Source organism: Chenopodium album, chromosome 5 (assembly GCF_948465745.1).
Source record: "Chenopodium album chromosome 5, dcCheAlbu1.1, whole genome shotgun sequence".
Taxonomy (NCBI): Eukaryota; Viridiplantae; Streptophyta; class Magnoliopsida; order Caryophyllales; family Amaranthaceae; genus Chenopodium; species Chenopodium album.
Genome location: NC_137838.1, coordinates 56,284,244 through 56,290,243, shown reverse-complemented (window position 1 = coordinate 56,290,243; position 6,000 = coordinate 56,284,244).

The following is a 6,000-nucleotide window of genomic DNA, read 5'->3' as shown; positions in this document are numbered from 1 at the left end:
CAAATCACGCGCTCCTCTCATTCATGGATGGATACGCAGGGTACAATCAGATTCTCATGGCGGAAGAAGACATGGAGAAAACAACTTTTATCACACCATGGGGCACTTACTGTTACATGGTAATGCCATTTGGGTTGAAAAACGCAGGTGCTACTTACCAACGTGCAGAAACTGCCTTGCTCCATGACATGATGCACAAAGAAGTTGAGGTATATGTAGACGACATGATTGTAAAATCAAAAGACCGTCCAGGCCATCAAGTAGCTTTAAGGAAATTTTTCGAAAGGTTAAGAAAATATAATATGAGGTTAAATCCCTCAAAATGCGCTTTTGGAGTAACCTCGGGCAAGCTGTTGGGATACGTCATAAGCTCTAGAGGAATAGAGATAGATCCAACGAAGATTAAAGCAATCATGTCAATGCCACCGCCGAAGACCGAGAAACAGATTCGAGGATTCATTGGCCGGTTACAATACATAAGTAGGTTCATATCAAAATTAACAACGATATGTGAACCAATCTTCAAAAAGCTCAAGAAGAATGTACCAGTAATATGGGATGAAGAGTGTCAAAAAGCCTTTGACCGGATCAAAGCTTATCTCGCAAACCCTCCCGTATTAGCGCCAGCACTTCCCGGAATACCTCTTAGGTTATATTTGACGGTTACCAAAGAGACAATGGGAGCCATGCTAGCACAAGAGGTAGAAAACAAAGAGAATGCAATCTATTACTTAAGTAAGAAGATGCTCGAATACGAAACACGCTATACACCACTCGAGAAATTGTGCCTCGCTTTGGTGTGGGCCACAACTAAGTTGAGACATTACATGTTGGTGCATACCGTTTTCGTGGTATCTCGATTGGATCCACTCAAATAATTGTTCGAGAAATCAACACTCAATGGACGTATTTCAAGATGGATAGTCAACTTAGCCCAGTTCAATGTACGGTTTATGCCACAAAAAGCTATTAAAGGATCCGTGGTGTCAGACTTTCTGGCAGACTTTCCAATAGAAGACTCGACACCAATACAGGACAGTGAATTTCCAGATGAAGATTTGATGGTCACTGAAGATGATACTTGGACCTTGTACTTTGACGGAGCCTCAAACCAAAAGGGATGTGGTGTCGGAGTGCTACTAGTATCACCTAAAGAAGAACACGTCCCAATCTCAATAAAGCTTGATTTCGACGTTACCAACAATGATGCTGAATATGAAGCATGTGTGGTAGGCCTTGAAACAGCCCTGGCATTGGGAGTAAAGAAGTTAAGGATATTCGGAGATTCCTCTCTAATCATCAATCAAATATCTAAAAGGTGGAAAGTTAGGAGCGAAAGCCTAGATCCTTACCAAATTTATCTGGAAACTCTTACCGATCAGTTAGAGAAGGTAGAATACACATACCTACCAAGAGATGAAAATCAATTTGCTGATGCCTTGGCAAGACTAGCCTCAATGGTTAGTATTCCCACGGATATCGAGCAAATGCCTCTAACTATCGAAAAAAGGCACAAACCAGCATATATACAGGCTATAGAAGACGACGACCCAGTCCAAGACGAAGATGAAGAACGAGAAGAAGAACCATGGTACACAGACATCCTCAACTATGTCACCAATGGAGAATACCCTCCTCATACTGACAAAAGAGCAAAACGAGCCTTGAGACTTTTGGCTTCTCAATATGTACTCATAGACAACGAGCTACATAAAAGGGTACCTAAAGGTCGAGCTCTCCTATGCGTAGGGAAGGTGGATGCACAAAGAATATTGAGAATGATCCACGAAGGAATCTGTGGAACCCATATAAATGGCAAAATGTTAGTCCAGAAAATAATGCGAGAGGGGTATTATTGGACTACCATGAATAGGGATTGCCATCAATATGTAAAAAGATGCCCTAAGTGTCAAATTTATGCCAATTTACAGCACGTTCCTCCATCTTTGCTTTACACCTATACATCACCATGGCCATTCTCTACATGGGGAATTGACATAATTGGAAAGATCGTTCCTCCAGGGACGGGAGGCCATGAATTTATTCTAGTAGTGATTGATTACTTTACGAAGTGGGTTGAAGCACAATCATATGCTAAACTCACCGCAAAACATGTAGCACTTTTTTTCGAGAGAAATATCATTTGTCGATATGGAGTCCCACATGAAATGATAAGTGACAATGGAACTCACTTTCAAGCCGAATGTGAAGAATTGCTACATAAATATGGTATCCAACATCATCATTCGTCCCCTTATAGACCTCAAGCAAACGGAGCAGTCGAGGCAGCTAATAAAAATTTAAAGACTATCATCGAGAAAATGACAGAAAATTACAAGGATTGGCCTGACAAGCTTCACTTTGCATTGTGGGGTTATCGCACGTCAATCCGTACGTCAACAGGAAATACACCATTTTCTTTGGTTTATGGAATGGATGCCGTACAACCTGTCGAACTAGAAATGCCATCTCTACGTATTGCGCTAGAAAGTAAACTCGATGAAGTCGAATGGACTAGGGCACGATACGAAGAATTGATCCTACTCGACGAGAAACGACTAGAAGCTCTACATCACACTCAGTGTTATCAGACTCGTATGGCTAGACATTTTAATAAGAAGGTCAAGACAAGAAACATCAAAATAGGAGATTTGGTATTAAAAGCACTAAGGAAAAATGTTTTAGATCCAAGGGGAAAGTTTAGACCTAATTGGTCTGGCCCCTACATTGTCAAAACAATCCTGTCAGGTGGTGCAGCAAAATTAACTGACATGGATGGCAATGAATTCTCAAACATGACCAATCTTGACCAACTTAAAAAATACTACCCATAATTACTTGAGTAGGACACCCAAGAGAGCTACGTTCGGCCTGATTCCTTAGGAAAGGATACGTAGGCAACCCATTACGGGTGTGGCCACTTTCTTTTTCGACATCTCCGCATTCCAGAACCTACAAAAAATCAACAAAAGTCGGAGAAGCAACTGGCGTCGCAGAACAGAGCCTGGCGCCAGCGAAAGGCCATTAGCGCCAGACGACAGTATTGGCGCCTGGCGCCAGACCTCAATATCCGGCGCCAATTCGAAATTATTGACGCCAATTCAGTAATAAAATCTGGGCGAATTTCGGTGTTTTTCGGAAAATTTTCGGCTTTCGTACTCGAAGAATTTCTAGAAAATCAATTTTTTTCGGTTTTTCATTGCTTTAATAAAACAAATTTAAAGTAACAATTTAATTGAAAGCTGAAATTTCATTAATAAAATAAAACTGCATTGTTAATGGAATTTAAATAAAGCTGAAATAAATTAACTTTAAATAAAAACTAAGAATCTAATAAATCGAAAGCTAAGCAATATTCTAATCTTTCTTCTCCTTCTTTGCTCTTTTCCAATTCTTTTCTGTCTCCTCCTCTTCATCCATTACTTTGGCTAGTAGGCATCCTTTAGAAGACCTACATTCAATCTTAGAATGGATTGTTTCCCCTTCCGCTAGCACCCCATGCTTCTTTTCCACCCAAACCTTTTTGTCTGCAGTGGTAGCTTTCCTCTTCCCCTTGTCTTTAGTAGAATTCTTCTTCTTAGGCATTATAGGTGTCTTGAACTCAATTCTTGCACCTAAGAGTTCCTTGGCCGGTGTCACCCTGTCACCTAGACGATTTTTCACATCAGTCCTACCCTGATCAATTGAAGACTTCTTCAGCAACCACTTCTTTACATCATTAGGCAAAGAAGGGGGAACCTTTTGGGTAATCACTTCCCATAAAAGGTCTAGCGCTCCAGTACGTGTCAAATTTATCTACTTCTTGAGATATGGGATACTCATAGGGAGGACGAAGATCCCCGGAAGGAATATTTTGAAGCAAGCCATATTGTCTCTTTACTCTGCAGGGATAATAATATGTCATGAGAGACAAGCTTGGAAGACGGCAGAAAGGTTGCTTGTTAACACCAACCATCCTTTTTATTTTCCACCATGGGATGACCCACTTGATAGCAAAGTCACGTGATTCAAAGACTTTCTTCCACCCATGGCGCCCAATTTTAGGGATGCGTTTCTTTCTTCTTACAAAGCAAGTGGGCGTGTAACTTTCAATGTCGTCCGGAGGGCTAATTAATCCTAATCTTTCCATTAGCCACATCTGAAAAAAGAAAAAAAAAAAAAAAAAAAAAAAAAGAGAGTTAGGAATGCAAATAAGTTAATATTACAATACAAAAATATGTTTTTAATTTCTGTAATTAAAATATTATTTTTCTACCTGTAATAAAATTGGAGAACCGCGAAGAGGTGCTTTTGGGTCCCTTTTCAATTCATCTAGACCAATCATAGTCTCTCCAACTATTAAAGGCATCGAATTTCTCCCTGATTCAATTTGTTCTAGCACAGTGGTTATAATTGATCGACCCTCGTTAATTTTACCACTACTAAGACAATATTGATTAAGCATGCAGAATAAGAACGCCCTTCTTCTATATATGTGAAGAGATTCAGAAAGCGGTTTATCAAAGTAATAGCGTGCGAATTCCTTTAAGTTCACCACGTTGCCATTCACTATCCTTGATAAATCCCTTTCCTTCAAATTAAAGAAGCGCTCAACATCCTTATAGTAATATGCATCTACTCTAGGGATCACCACCAGGTCTATTGCAGGGAAGCCTAAAATAGCACCAAATTCCTCTAGCAAAGGGCTAATTTCATCATACCCTATTCTAAAACAATGTGTGTCAATGTTCCAATATTCTAAAGCGGTATGAATGAAGTCTATGTCTAGATCTACCCCTTTAATGCCATATATTCCCCCCAAGTGGAATAAACCCAATTCTTTTCTTTCTCTAGCATTGAGAGATCGACACCACTCATGAGAATATTGGGTGAAGGTTTTAGTGGCTAAAGACATGATTACTATTTCTTCTAAAGAGAAGAATATTTTTTTTTTTCGCTGGAATTATGTGAATAATCGACTGAGCAGGGGGCTATTTATACACAAATTGCGAGGAATTTCAACCTGACTGGAATACGTAGTCAGCGCCAATTGGCGTCATACATCTGAAATTGGCGTCACCCATCTGCTCTTGGCTCCACACGCTAACAATAGCGCCTGGCGCCACGCGCCACAGGCTGACGCCAGCTGGCGCCAAGTCAGCAGGACAGCCGCGTGTGCTCATTTTGCGTTTTGATATTAAATTGGAGTCGGTTAATGACTTTATGGCCCCGTTTTATTTTCTTCTAAATATCTTTCTATCCTTCTTTTAATTAATTAAATATAGCAATTATGTTTAGTTAATTGTTTATTCTTTTTTTTGGATCTTTTATTAAAATTCAAAAAATCGACCTTTCTCTCCGTTTTATTTTTCCTTTTTATTTTTTTTTCTTTTTGGGGGAGAGTGTCGGATAATACCCTCCATCAATAATAAAAATGACGGAATTTTTTCGCAAAATTGTTATCACATTTGCACACACTAACATACACTAACATAATAATAATACATAATAGTAGATTTACAGAACAAAGTGTCTAAATAACAAGTCAAAGGCAAAGTTCTATAAAAAGTCAAAATGAAATGCATATACAGAAATAAACTACGGCGCCGGAGGACGTAGGCCCATCATGCCATAAAACTGCGCTGTTCGAGGAGTCACCTCTCCACCAGCTCCAGCCCCAGCACCAGTTCCAGTCTCCGTAGGAGGAGGGAAACTCAAAACAGGACCGCTCCAGTCAAGGCCAACCTGAGGCTGAGATCGCGGAAGCTGCTGCGATGACGAGCCAACCTCGTACATCCCACCACCTCTGAAAGCTGAGGTAGCCTCTCCTAACGGCGCAGCCGGAACCTCCTCAGAAGAAGACCCTGAGCCCTCAGCAACGTCGGCTCGAGCAGCCTCAGAACGACCACCTCTACCTCCTGACGAAGTGCGACGACGTCTCGATCTAGACCTCGCCGGCTCTCTTCGCCCCTCAGGCCTCGTACGGGTGTGAGAAGCAATTGGCTGACCCTGCAAAAAGAA